Source organism: Heptranchias perlo, chromosome 45, assembly GCF_035084215.1.
Source record: "Heptranchias perlo isolate sHepPer1 chromosome 45, sHepPer1.hap1, whole genome shotgun sequence".
Taxonomy (NCBI): Eukaryota; Metazoa; Chordata; class Chondrichthyes; order Hexanchiformes; family Hexanchidae; genus Heptranchias; species Heptranchias perlo.
The window spans coordinates 2,693,810-2,709,413 of record NC_090369.1 but is presented as its reverse complement, the minus strand read 5'-3'; the positions used below and the strand labels follow the sequence as shown (position 1 = coordinate 2,709,413).

Here is a 15,604-nt window from a genome sequence, read left to right as displayed (position 1 = left end):
ACACCTTCCCATTCACTCCCATAGCACAGAATCCCAATGGATCAAACCCCTTCCCATTCACTCCCATAGCACAGAATCCCAATGGATCAAACCCCTTCCCATTCACTCCCATAGCGCAGAATCCCAATGGACCAAACCCGTTCCCATTCACTCCCATAGCACAGAATCCAAATGGATCAAACCCCTTCCCATTCACTCCCATAGCACAGAATCCCAATGGACCAAACCCCTTCCCATTCACTCCTATTGTACAGAATCCCAATGGACCAAACCCCTTCCCATTCACTCCCATAGCACAGAATACCAATGGACCAAACCCCTTCCCATTCACTCCCATTGTACAGAATCCCAATGGACCAAACACCTTCCCATTCACTCCCATAGCACAGAATCCCAATGGATCAAACCCCTTCCCATTCACTCCCATAGCACAGAATCCCAATGGATCAAACCCATTCCCATTCACTCCCATTGTACACAATCCCAATGGATCAAACCCCTTCCCATTCACTCCCATTATACACAATCCCAATGGATCAAACCCCTTCCCATTCACTCCCATAGCACAGAATCCCAATGGATCAAACCCCTTCCCATTCACTCCCATAGCGCAGAATCCCAATGGACCAAACCCGTTCCCATTCACTCCCATAGCACAGAATCCAAATGGATCAAACCCCTTCCCATTCACTCCCATAGCACAGAATCCCAATGGACCAAACCCCTTCCCATTCACTCCTATTGTACAGAATCCCAATGGACCAAACCCCTTCCCATTCACTCCCATAGCACAGAATACCAATGGACCAAACCCCTTCCCATTCACTCCCATTGTACAGAATCCCAATGGACCAAACACCTTCCCATTCACTCCCATAGCACAGAATCCCAATGGATCAAACCCCTTCCCATTCACTCCCATAGCACAGAATCCCAATGGATCAAACCCATTCCCATTCACTCCCATAGCACAGAATCCCAATGGACCAAACACTTTCCCATTCATTCCCATAGCACAGAATCCCAATGGATCAAACCCCTTCCCATTCACTCTCATAGCACAGAATCCCAATGGACCAAACCCCTTCCCATTCACTCCTATTGTACAGAATCCCAATGGACCAAACCCCTTCCCATTCACTCCCATAGCACAGAATCCCAATGGACCAAACCCCTTCCCATTCACTCCCATTGTACACAATCCCAATGGACCAAACCCCTTCCCATTCACTCCCATTGTACACAATCCCAATGGACCAAACCACTTCCCATTCACTCCCATAGCACAGAATCCCAATGGACCAAACCCCTTCCCATTCACTCCCATAGCACAGAATCCCAATGGACCAAACCCCTTCCCATTCACTCCCATTGTACACAATCCCAATGGACCAAACCCCTTCCCATTCACTCCCATTGTACACAATCCCAATGGACCAAACCCCTTCCCATTCACTCCCATTATACACAATCCCAATGGATCAAACCCCTTCCCATTCACTCCCATAGCACAGAATCCCAATGGACCAAACCCCTTCCCATTCACTCCCATAGCACAGAATCCCAATGGATCAAACCCCTTCCCATTCACTCCCATAGCACAGAATCCCAATGGACCAAACCCCTTCCCATTCACTCCCATAGCACAGAATCCCAATGGACCAAACCCCTTCCCATTCACTCCCATTGTACAGAATCCCAATGGACCAAACACCTTCCCATTTACTCCCATAGCACCGAATCCCAATGGATCAAACCCCTTCCCATTCACTCCCATAGCACAGAATACCAATGGACCAAACCCCTTCCCATTCACTCCCATTGTACAGAATCCCAATGGACCAAACACCTTCCCATTCACTCCCATAGCACAGAATCCCAATGGATCAAACCCCTTCCCATTCACTCCCATAGCACAGAATCCCAATGGATCAAACCCATTCCCATTCACTCCCATTGTACACAATCCCAATGGATCAAACCCCTTCCCATTCACTCCCATTATACACAATCCCAATGGATCAAACCCCTTCCCATTCACTCCCATAGCACAGAATCCCAATGGATCAAACCCCTTCCCATTCACTCCCATAGCGCAGAATCCCAATGGACCAAACCCGTTCCCATTCACTCCCATAGCACAGAATCCAAATGGATCAAACCCCTTCCCATTCACTCCCATAGCACAGAATCCCAATGGACCAAACCCCTTCCCATTCACTCCTATTGTACAGAATCCCAATGGACCAAACCCCTTCCCATTCACTCCCATAGCACAGAATACCAATGGACCAAACCCCTTCCCATTCACTCCCATTGTACAGAATCCCAATGGACCAAACACCTTCCCATTCACTCCCATAGCACAGAATCCCAATGGATCAAACCCCTTCCCATTCACTCCCATAGCACAGAATCCCAATGGATCAAACCCATTCCCATTCACTCCCATAGCACAGAATCCCAATGGACCAAACACTTTCCCATTCATTCCCATAGCACAGAATCCCAATGGATCAAACCCCTTCCCATTCACTCTCATAGCACAGAATCCCAATGGACCAAACCCCTTCCCATTCACTCCTATTGTACAGAATCCCAATGGACCAAACCCCTTCCCATTCACTCCCATAGCACAGAATCCCAATGGACCAAACCCCTTCCCATTCACTCCCATTGTACACAATCCCAATGGACCAAACCCCTTCCCATTCACTCCCATTGTACACAATCCCAATGGACCAAACCACTTCCCATTCACTCCCATAGCACAGAATCCCAATGGACCAAACCCCTTCCCATTCACTCCCATAGCACAGAATCCCAATGGACCAAACCCCTTCCCATTCACTCCCATTGTACACAATCCCAATGGACCAAACCCCTTCCCATTCACTCCCATTGTACACAATCCCAATGGACCAAACCCCTTCCCATTCACTCCCATTATACACAATCCCAATGGATCAAACCCCTTCCCATTCACTCCCATAGCACAGAATCCCAATGGACCAAACCCCTTCCCATTCACTCCCATAGCACAGAATCCCAATGGATCAAACCCCTTCCCATTCACTCCCATAGCACAGAATCCCAATGGACCAAACCCCTTCCCATTCACTCCCATAGCACAGAATCCCAATGGACCAAACACCTTCCCATTTACTCCCATAGCACCGAATCCCAATGGATCAAACCCCTTCCCATTCACTCCCATAGCACAGAATACCAATGGACCAAACCCCTTCCCATTCACTCCCATTGTACAGAATCCCAATGGACCAAACACCTTCCCATTCACTCCCATAGCACAGAATCCCAATGGATCAAACCCCTTCCCATTCACTCCCATAGCACAGAATCCCAATGGATCAAACCCATTCCCATTCACTCCCATTGTACACAATCCCAATGGATCAAACCCCTTCCCATTCACTCCCATTATACACAATCCCAATGGATCAAACCCCTTCCCATTCACTCCCATAGCACAGAATCCCAATGGATCAAACCCCTTCCCATTCACTCCCATAGCGCAGAATCCCAATGGACCAAACCCGTTCCCATTCACTCCCATAGCACAGAATCCAAATGGATCAAACCCCTTCCCATTCACTCCCATAGCACAGAATCCCAATGGACCAAACCCCTTCCCATTCACTCCTATTGTACAGAATCCCAATGGACCAAACCCCTTCCCATTCACTCCCATAGCACAGAATACCAATGGACCAAACCCCTTCCCATTCACTCCCATTGTACAGAATCCCAATGGACCAAACACCTTCCCATTCACTCCCATAGCACAGAATCCCAATGGATCAAACCCCTTCCCATTCACTCCCATAGCACAGAATCCCAATGGATCAAACCCATTCCCATTCACTCCCATAGCACAGAATCCCAATGGACCAAACACTTTCCCATTCATTCCCATAGCACAGAATCCCAATGGATCAAACCCCTTCCCATTCACTCTCATAGCACAGAATCCCAATGGACCAAACCCCTTCCCATTCACTCCTATTGTACAGAATCCCAATGGACCAAACCCCTTCCCATTCACTCCCATAGCACAGAATCCCAATGGACCAAACCCCTTCCCATTCACTCCCATTGTACACAATCCCAATGGACCAAACCCCTTCCCATTCACTCCCATTGTACACAATCCCAATGGACCAAACCACTTCCCATTCACTCCCATAGCACAGAATCCCAATGGACCAAACCCCTTCCCATTCACTCCCATAGCACAGAATCCCAATGGACCAAACCCCTTCCCATTCACTCCCATTGTACACAATCCCAATGGACCAAACCCCTTCCCATTCACTCCCATTGTACACAATCCCAATGGACCAAACCCCTTCCCATTCACTCCCATTATACACAATCCCAATGGATCAAACCCCTTCCCATTCACTCCCATAGCACAGAATCCCAATGGACCAAACCCCTTCCCATTCACTCCCATAGCACAGAATCCCAATGGATCAAACCCCTTCCCATTCACTCCCATAGCACAGAATCCCAATGGACCAAACCCCTTCCCATTCACTCCCATAGCACAGAATCCCAATGGACCAAACCCCTTCCCATTCACTCCCATTGTACACAATCCCAATGGACCAAACACCTTCCCATTTACTCCCATAGCACCGAATCCCAATGGATCAAACCCCTTCCCATTCACTCCCATAGCACAGAATCCCAATGGATCAAACCCCTTCCCATTCACTCCCATAGCACAGAATCCCAATGGACCAAACCCCTTCCCATTCACTCTCATAGCACAGAATCCCAATGGACCAAACCCCTTCCCATTCACTCCTATTGTACAGAATCCCAATGGACCAAACCCCTTCCCATTCACTCCCATAGCACAGAATCCCAATGGACCAAACCCCTTCCCATTCACTCCCATTGTACACAATCCCAATGGACCAAACCCCTTCCCATTCACTCCCATTGTACACAATCCCAATGGACCAAACCATTTCCCATTCACTCCCATAGCACAGAATCCCAATGGACCAAACCCCTTCCCATTCACTCCCATTGTACAGAATCCCAATGGATCAAACCACATCTCATTCACTCCCATTGTACACAATCCCAATGGATCAAACCCCTTCCCATTCACTCCCATTGTACACAATCCCAATGGACCAAACCCCTTCCCATTCACTCCCATTATACACAATCCCAATGGATCAAACCCCTTCCCATTCACTCCCATAGCACAGAATCCCAATGGACCAAACCCCTTCCCATTCACTCCCATAGCACAGAATCCCAATGGATCAAACCCCTTCCCATTCACTCCCATAGCACAGAATCCCAATGGACCAAACCCCTTCCCATTCACTCCCATAGCACAGAATCCCAATGGACCAAACCCCTTCCCATTCACTCCCATTGTACAGAATCCCAATGGACCAAACACCTTCCCATTTACTCCCATAGCACCGAATCCCAATGGATCAAACCCCTTCCCATTCACTCCCATAGCACAGAATCCCAATGGATCAAACCCCTTCCCATTCACTCCCATAGCACAGAATCCCAATGGACCAAACCCCTTCCCATTCACTCCCATAGCACAGAATCCCAATGGATCAAACCCCTTCCCATTCATTCCCATAGCACAGAATCCCAATGGACCAAACCCCTTCCCATTCACTCCCATTGTACAGAATCCCAATGGACCAAACCCCTTCCCATTCACTCCCACTGCACACAATCCCAATGGACCAAACCCCTTCCCATTCACTCCCATTGTACAGAATCCCAATGGACCAAACACCTTCCCATTTACTCCCACTGCACACAATCCCAATGGACCAAACCCCTTCCCATTCACTCCCATAGCACAGAATCCCAATGGATCAAACCCCTTCCTATTCACTCCCATTGTACACAATCCCAATGGACCAAACCCCTTCCCATTCACTCCCATTGTACAGAATACCAACGGACCAAACCCCTTCCCATTCACTCCCACTGCACACAATCCCAATGGACCAAACCCCTTCCCATTCACTCCCATTGTACAGAATCCCAATGGACCAAACACCTTCCCATTTACTCCCACTGCACACAATCCCAATGGACCAAACCCCTTCCCATTCACTCCCATAGCACAGAATCCCAATGGATCAAACCCCTTCCTATTCACTCTCATTGTACAGAATCCCAATGGATCAAACCCCTTCCCATTCACTCCCATTGTACATAATCCCAATGGATCAAACTCCTTCTCATTCACTTGCATTGTATAGAATCCCAAATGAAACACTCCCAGGGCAGGTACAGGGTTAGATACAGAGTAAAGCTCCCTCTACACTGTCCCATCAAACACTCCCAGGGCAGGTACAGGGTTAGATACAGAGTAAAGCTCCCTCTACACTGTCCCATCAAACACTCCCAGGGCAGGTACAGGGTTAGATACAGAGTAAAGCTCCCTCTACACTGTCCCATCAAACACTCCCACGGCAGGTACAGGGTTAGATACAGAGTAAAGCTCCCTCTACACTGTCCCATCAAACACTCCCAGGGCAGGTACAGGGTTAGATACAGAGTAAAGCTCCCTCTACACTGTCCCATCAAACACTCCCAGGGCAGGTACAGGGTTAGATACAGAGTAAAGCTCCCTCTACACTGTCCCATCAAACACTCCCAGGGCAGGTACAGGGTTAGATACAGAGTAAAGCTCCCTCTACACTGTCCCACCAAACACGCCCAGGGCCAGGTACAGAACGAGTACAGCGCCACAAACTTAACACAGTAGAGGGAAGCACTCTGGAAATCTTAGCACCCAGAAACACCCGGGCCCTGGATTTACAGCTCGGGGACAAAATGGTAAACGTGTCCGTACAAAACAAGTACCCTACTGACCCGTAGCCAGAAAGGGTTATGACCTCTAATTAACCGTAACAAATCACACTTTAAAAAGAGAGCCAGTCTGACTTCTTACTGAGATGTCCAACCTGCCACTGTGCAGTGCCGGAGAGTCGGGCCCTTCAACCTGTCTGCGCTGGAGCCTCTTACTTGCTGGGCTGTCCTGTTGGAACCTCGTGTGCCCTGGAGGTTTGGAGAGAGCCGATCTTTGCTTCATCGATGGTTAAATCCTAAACCAGAACAGCGAAATCCGCCAGTACCAGCGGCGTGAGACGCAGATTAACGGGGTGGTGGACTTAAGACGTCATGTGTGGCCCTGCCCTCCCTCCCACGAGGCTCCTTGAAGACAAAGAACCAATCGAGGCCAATCAGAGTCCAATTGCTGCGCCTTAGCGGCAGAATAATGCCCAGTATGAGGTACGCGGCGTAAAGCCCCGTCCGTATAAAGCTCCCAGCTACGAGGAGCAATGCCATTAAAGAGGGGCGACATCGCACGCAGAGCGATGACGTAAGGTAGTGCTTAATTAAAAAGGGACATGTCGCAGATGGAACGACGTCCTAAGGTAGTGCTTAATTAAGAAGGGGTGACGTTGCAGACGGAGCGACGTCATAAGGTAGCGCTTAACTAAAAAGGGGCGCGTCGCAGATGGAATTACGTCGTAAGGTAGTGCTTAATTAAGAAGGGGTGACGTCCCAGCTGGAACAACGTCGTAAGGTAGTGCTTAATTAAGGGGTGGCGTCGCAGACGGAGCTACGTCGTAACGTAGTGCTTAATTAAGGGGTGGCGTCGCAGACGGAGCTACGTCGTAACGTAGTGCTTAATTAAGGGGTGGCGTCGCAGACGGAGCTACGTCGTAACGTAGTGCTTAATTACGGGGTGGCGTCGCAGACGGAGCTACGTCGTAACGTGGTGCTTAATTAAGGGGTGGCGTCGCAGACGGAGCTACGTCGTAACGTAGTGCTTAATTAGGAAAGGGATGATGTCGCGGAGAGAGCGGGGTCGTAAGGTAGCGCCAAACGTCCGTCGGCTGAACCCCCCCCCCCCCGGCCAATGGCTCCCCCCCCCCCCACCCCGTTGGCCCGAGCGAGCAAAGGAAGATTCCGCCGCAGCTCTCCCACCCCCCCCACCGCCCGGCCCGGCCCGCGCTCTCCGTCCAGCGTTCAGTTGCAGGTGTGGGCGTGCGTCCTCTCGCTGCAGCGGCTGCACGTGACCTGGCAGCACCAGTGGAACTTACAGTTGCACTGCCAGGCCCGGGTGTACTGGAAGGTGCTGTAGCCCCGGCCGCAGCACAGGAGCTCGCAGCTGCCCGGCTGCGGGTGCTGCGAGGCTTTCCCCTCGCACCTGCGGCCCCGGGTGCCCGGGCTGCCCGTGGCCGGGCTCTCCTCGCAGTAGTCGGGCGACCGCTCGGTGTACACCAGGTCGGTGGGCAGGGGCTTACGGTGCTGGGTCCTCCTCACCTTCAGGAAGGTGGGCTGGTGGCCTCGGCCTGCTCGCACTGGTTCTACCTGCACCGCCTGGCCGTACTTGTCCTTCAGGGCAAAACCCACCTCCCGGAAGGTGGGCAGGGTGATCCAGCAGGTCTTGATGGTGCAGGAACCAGATACCCCGTGGCATTTACAATCCATTTTCATGCTCTCTTTGAGGATCTAAGGACCAAAGAGATTGTTATTCGGAATTAGAGAAGGAACTTCTAGGAGTACAGGTTCATAGCTCCTTGAAAGTGGAGTCACAGGTGGACAGGGTGGTGAAGAAGGCATTCAGCATGCTTGGTTTCATTGGTCAGAACATTGAATACAGGAGTTGGGATGTCTTGTTGAAGTTGTACAAGACATTAGTAAGGCCACACTTGGAATACTGTGTACAGTTCTGGTCACCCTATTATAGAAAGGATATTATTAAACTAGAAAGAGTGCAGAAAAGATTTACTAGGATGCTACCGGGACTTGATGGTTTGACTTATATGGAGGGGTTAGACAGACTGGGACTTTTTTCCCTGGAGATTAGGAGGTTAAGGGGTGATCTTATAGAAGTCTATAAAATAATGAGGGGCATAGATAAGGTAGATAGTCAAAATCTTTTCCCAAAGGTAGGGGAGTCTATAACGAGGGGGCATAGATTTACGGTGAGAGGGGAGAGATACAAAAGGGTCCAGAGGGGCAATTTTTTCACTCAAAGGGTGGTGAGTGTCTGGAACGAGCTGCCAGAGGCAGTAGTAGAGGCGGGTACAATTTTGTCTTTTAAAAAGCATTTGGACAGTTACATGGGTAAGATGGGTATCGAGGGATATGGGCCAAGTGCAGGCAATTGGGACTAGCTTAGTGGTATAAACTGGGCGACATGGACATGTTGGGCCGAAGGGCCTGTTTCCATGTTGTAAACTTCTATATGAACTTACATTAGAGAAGGAACATAGGAACAGGAGTAGGCCATTCGGCCCCTCGAGCCTGCTCTGCCATTTGATAAGATCATTGCTGATTTGATTGTGACCTCAACCCTACTTTTCCATCTACCTACTATAACCTTTGACTCCCTTATTAATCAGGAATCTATCCAACTCAGCCTTAAAAATATTCAATGACCCTGCCTCCTCCGCTCTCTGGAATAGGGAGTTCCACAGACTCACGACCCTCTGAGAGAAAAAAATTCTCCTCATCTCTGTCTTAAATGGGAGACTCCTTATTTTTAAACTGTGTCCCCCCGTTCTAGTCTCTCCTACAATGGAAAACATCCCCTCAGCATCTACCCCTTCTAGTCCCCTCAGGATTTTATATGTTTCAATAAGATCACCTCTCATTCTTCTAAACTCCAATGTATACAGGCCCAACTTGTCCAACCTTTCCTCATAAGATAACCCCCTCATCCCAGGAATCAGTCGAGTGAACCTTCTCTGAACCACCTCTAAAGCAATTATGTCCTTTCTTAAATAAGGAGATGAAAACTGCACACAGTATTCTAGATGTGGTCTCACCAATGCCCTGTACAACTGTAGCAAAACATCTCTACTTTTGTATTCCATTCCCCTTGCAATAAATGACAACATTCCATTTGCCTTCCTAATCACTTGCTGTACCTACATACTAACTCTTTGATTCATGTACTAGGAGACCCAGATCCCTCTGTACCTTCTCCAACCTCTCCCCATTGAAATAATATACTGCTTTTTTATTCCTCCTGCCAAAGTGGACAAGTTCACATTTTCCCACATTATACTCCATCTGCCAATTTTTTGCCCACTCACTTAACCTATCGATATCCCTTTGTAGGCTCCTTATGTCCTCTTCACAACTTACTTTCCTACCTACCTTTGTGTCATCAGTAAATTTAGCAACCATATGTTTGGTCCCTTCATCCAAGTCATTGATATAGATTGTAAATAGTTGAGGCCCAAGCACTGACCCCTCTGGCACTCCATTCATTACATCTTGCCAATCTGAAAATGACCCATTTATGCCTACTCTCTGTTTGCTGTTAGCTAACCAATCCTTTATCCATGCTAATATGTTACTCCCTACACCATGAGCTCACTGGGCCACCGCTGAATCGATGAGAACTATCGGAGCCTTCGCGAGAATGTAAGGGAGAATCCCAAATCCCAGGGGTAGAAAGGTGCGGTCAGCTGCCTCAGTGTGTCAACCAGTGGGGGCAACTGGTCTACGCCAGTCTTTATACCCCACGCCCTAATTACCTCTCCCCACCAACCTGGAGGAGCAGTTAATGCACTGGGCCATTCTGGGGGAGCTATAACAGTAGAGTTCTATCCCATCGCACCACCAAGTCCCACTGTCCTTCTCTCTCTCTCACACACACACACACACACATGCTCGAACATGCAGACGCACGGACAGACACCCGCACACGCGCACACACGCACTGACACGTGCACACAGAGACGCGTGCAAGGAGACACGTGCACACATACAGAAAGGTGCACGCACTCAGACACGCGCATGCACACACACAAGCGCGCACAGATACGTGCACACACACAAACACACAAGTGTGCACACAGATACGTGCACACACATACACACACAAGCGCGCACACAGATACGTGCACACACATACACACACAAGTGTGCACACAGATACGTGCACACACATACACACACAAGTGTGCACACAGATACGTGCACACACATACACACACAAGCACGCACACAGATACGTGCACACACACAAACACACAAGTGTGCACACAGATACGTGCACACACACAAACACACAAGCACGCACACAGATACGTGCACACACACAAACACACAAGTGTGCACACAGATACGTGCACACACACACACACAAGCGCGCACACAGATACGTGCACACACATACACACAAGCGCGCACACAGATACGTACACACACACACACACACACAAAGCGCGTACACAGATACGTGCACACACATACACACACAAGCACATACACAGATACGTGCACACACACACAAGCGCGCACACAGATACGTGCACACACACACACAAGCGCGCACACAGATACGTGCACACACACACAAGCGCGCACACAGATACCTGCACACACACACACAAGCATGCACACAGATACGTGCTTGCACACACACGCGCGCACACAGATACGTACACACACACACACACGTGCATACAGATACGTGCACACACACAAGCGCGCACACAGAAACATGCACACACACACAAGCGCGCAGATACGTGCACACACACACACACGCACACAGATACGTGCACATACACACACAAGCGCGCACACAGATACGTGCACACACACACACAAAGCGCGCACACAGATACGTGCACACACACACACAAGCACGCACACAGATACGTGCATGCACACACACGCGCGCACACAGATACATGCACACACACACACACAGCGCGCACAACAGATACGTGCACACACACACACAAGCACGCACACAGATACGTGCATGCACACACACGCGCGCACACAGATACGTGCGCACACACACACACACACACGCGCGTGCACACAGATACGTGCACACACACACAAGCGCGCACACAGATACGTGCACACACACACAAGCGCGCACACAGATACGTGCACACACACACACAAGCGCGCACACAGATACGTGCACACACACACACACAAGCACGCACAGATACGTGCACACACACAAGCACGCACAGATACGTGCACACACACAGATACGTGCACACACACACACAAGCGCGCACACAGATACGTGCACACACAAGCGCGCACACAGATACGTGCACACACACAAGCGCGCACACAGATACGTGCACACACACACAAAGCGCGCACACAGATACGTGCACACACACACACAAGCGTGCACACAGATACGTGCACACCACACACACAAGCGCGCACACAGATACGTGCACACACACACACACAAGCGCGCACACAGATACGTGCACACACACACACAAGCACGCACACAGATACGTGCATGCACACACACGCGTGCACACAGATACGTGCACACACACACACACACACAAGCGCGCACACAGATACGTGCACACACACGCACAAGCGCTCACACAGATACGTGCACACACACACAAGCGCGCACACAGATACGTGCACACACACACAAGCGCGCACACAGATACGTGCACACACACACACACAAGCGCGCACACAGATACGTGCACACACACGCACAAGCGCTCACACAGATACGTGCACACACACACACAAGCGCGCACACAGATACGTGCACACACACACAAGCGCGCACACAGATACGTGCACACACACACACACAAGCGTGCACACAGATACGTGCACGCACACACACAAGACACTCGCACATACATACAGGCACGCACAAATGCACACGCACAGGCACGGGCCAGAGAGATCGCAGCGACCCAGCGGCACTGACCTTCCTCCCCGCCTCGTTGTTGTGCAGGTTCATGAGCCGCCGGGCGTGACGCTTCACCTCGCGGGCGTCCATGAAGCGACGGGAGAAGCTGATGCCGTGCTCGATATCCGCCGAGCAGCCGCCCCACTTCCAGCCCCGCTCCTGGTCGTAGTAGCCGTGCTTCTCCCTGTCGCAGCCGCAGTCCGTGAGGTTGCCCTGGCTGCAGGCCTGTGTGATGGCATGGGCCACCCCAGCTGCGACGATGCTGTAAGCGAATGCAGTCTCTTTACTACCTGAAAGAAAGGGAAACGTCTCAGTGACTCCTGGTTTGTTTTGGGGGGTGCGGGGCGGTGGGTGGGGAGAGGTTGCTGGCGGTGGGGCCGGGGCGGGGGGGGGCTACTCCTTTTCCTGTGTTCCTATTTGGTTTAGGGAAAGGAGGAGGCCATTCAGCCCCTCGAGCCTGTTGCACAGGGACAGGAGGAGGCCATTCAGCCCCTCGAGCCTGTTGCACAGGGACAGGAGGAGGCCATTCAGCCCCTCGAGCCTGTTGCACAGGGACAGGAGGAGGCCATTTCAGCCCCTCGAGCCTGTTGCACAGGGACAGGAGGAGGCCATTCAGCCCCTCGAGCCTGTTGCACAGGGACAGGAGGAGGCCATTCAGCCCCTCGAGCCTGTTCCGCCATTCAATTAGATCATGTCTGATCTGTATCTCAACTCCATTTACTCTCCGTAGCTCCATATCCCTATCAAAAATCTATCAATCTCAGCCTCGAAAGCTCCAACTGACCCCCAGCGTTGACAGCTTTTTTGGGGGAGAGTTTTCCAGATTCCACTCCCCTTGTGTGAAGAAATGCTTCCCGACATCACCCCTGAACTGCCTGGCTCTAATTTTAAGGTTCTGCCCCCCTTGTTCTGGACTCTCCCCCACCAGAGGAAATAGTTTCTCTCCATCGACCCTATCGAATCCTTTAATCATCTTAAAACACCTCAACTAGATCGTCCCCTCAATCTCCTACACTCGAGGGAAAGTCTGTGGAACCCATCCTCGTAATTTAACCCTTTAACCGCACACCCCTGGGTCCTTTAAAAGTTTTGGGACAACAAGGGAATTGGATCTGTCCTTGGAGGGGGGGGCGGGTCCCAATCCCCACCAGAGAACACTGCCCCACAAGCAGCCAGGGACGCGGGTAAATACATTTCAGCAAATGGAAAATTTGTGCGTTCCCCCCGCCCCCAGTCAATGATCTGCATTCGAGTGGGTGGGAAACGCACAATCTCCATCGACGGCAAAGAAAGAACTCGCATTTCTACAGTGTGTTTCACATCCTCAGGACGTCCCAAAGTGTTTCACAGACAACGAGGTACTTTTTATGAAGTGTGCTCACTGTTGAAATGCGGGAAAACGCGGCAGCCAATTTGCGCACAGCAAGATCCCACAAGCAGCAATGTGGTAATGAACTGTTTTTAGCTGTTGGTTGAGGGATAAATATCGGCCCCAGGACACCGGGGAGAACTCCCCCTGCTCTTCTTCCAATAGTGGCCGTGGATCTTTTACGTCCACCTGAGAGGGCAGACGGGGGCCTCGGTTTGACGTCTCACCCGAAAGACAGCCCCTCCGACAGTGCGGCGCTCCCTCAGTACCGACCCTCCGACAGTGCGTCGCTCCCTCAGTACTGACCCTCCGACAGTGCGGCGCTCCCTCAGTACTGACCCTCCGACAGTGCGGCGCTCCCTCAGTACTGTCCCTCCGACAGTGCGGCGCTCCCTCAGTACTGACCCTCCGACAGTGCGGCGCTCCCTCAGTACTGTCCCTCCGACAGTGCGGCGCTCCCTCAGTACTGACCCTCCGACAGTGCGGCGCTCCCTCAGTACCGACCCTCCGACAGTGCGGCGCTCCCTCAGTACTGACCCTCCGACAGTGCGGCGCTCCCTCAGTACTGACCCTCCGACAGTGCGGCGCTCCCTTAGTACGGACCCTCCGACAGTGCGGCGCTCCCTCAGTACCGACCCTCCGACAGTGCGGCGCTCCCTCCGTACTGACCCTCCGACAGTGCGGCGCTCCCTCCGTACCGACCCTCCGACAGTGCGGCGCTCCCTCAGTACCGACCCTCCGACAGTGCGGCGCTCCCTCAGTACCGACCCTCCGACAGTGCGGCGCTCCCTCAGTACCGACCCTCCGACAGTGCGGCGCTCCCTCAGTACGGACACTCCGACAGTGCGGCGGCTCCCTCAGTACCGGACCCTCCGACAGTGCGGCGCTCCCTCAGTACCGACCCTCCGACAGTGCGGCGCTCCCTTCCGTACTGACCCTCCGACAGTGCGGCGCTCCCTCAGGTACCGACCCTCCGACAGTGCGGCGCTCCCTCAGTACCGACCCTCCGACAGTGCGGCGCTCCCTCAGTACCGACCCTCCGACAGTGCGGCGCTCCCTCAGTACCGGACCCTCCGACAGTGCGGCGCTCCCTCAGTACGGACACTCCGACAGTGCGGCGCTCCCTCAGTACCGACCCTCCGACAGTGCGGCGCTCCCTCAGTACCGACCCTCCGACAGTGCGGCGCTCCCTCAGTACCGGCACCGGGGGGAGTGTCGGGGCCTGGATTACGGGGCTCGAGTCTCTGGAGTGGGGGCTCGAACCTTGTGACTCGGAGGGGGGAGTGAGACCCACCGAGACACAGCTAACACTAGGCGTGGTTTTTGGGGCTCGGGCGGCGTAACGCAGCGCGGTCAGTTTATGTCACGTACCTACTCTCAGCTCCTGCCCGAAGACGGTCTTCTCCCGAGCGAGGTGCAGTTCCAGCGGCTGTGCCGGAATTGGTGCTGGGCACTCGTCCAGCCCCAGA

General features: G+C 52.0%; 1 pseudogene; it reads right to left on the bottom strand.

Moving 5' to 3' along the window:
• Positions 1–8,064: 8,064 nt before the first annotated feature.
• LOC137306827 (protein Wnt-7b-like) overlaps positions 8,065–15,604 on the bottom strand; it is an 8,204-nt pseudogene continuing 664 nt past the window's right edge.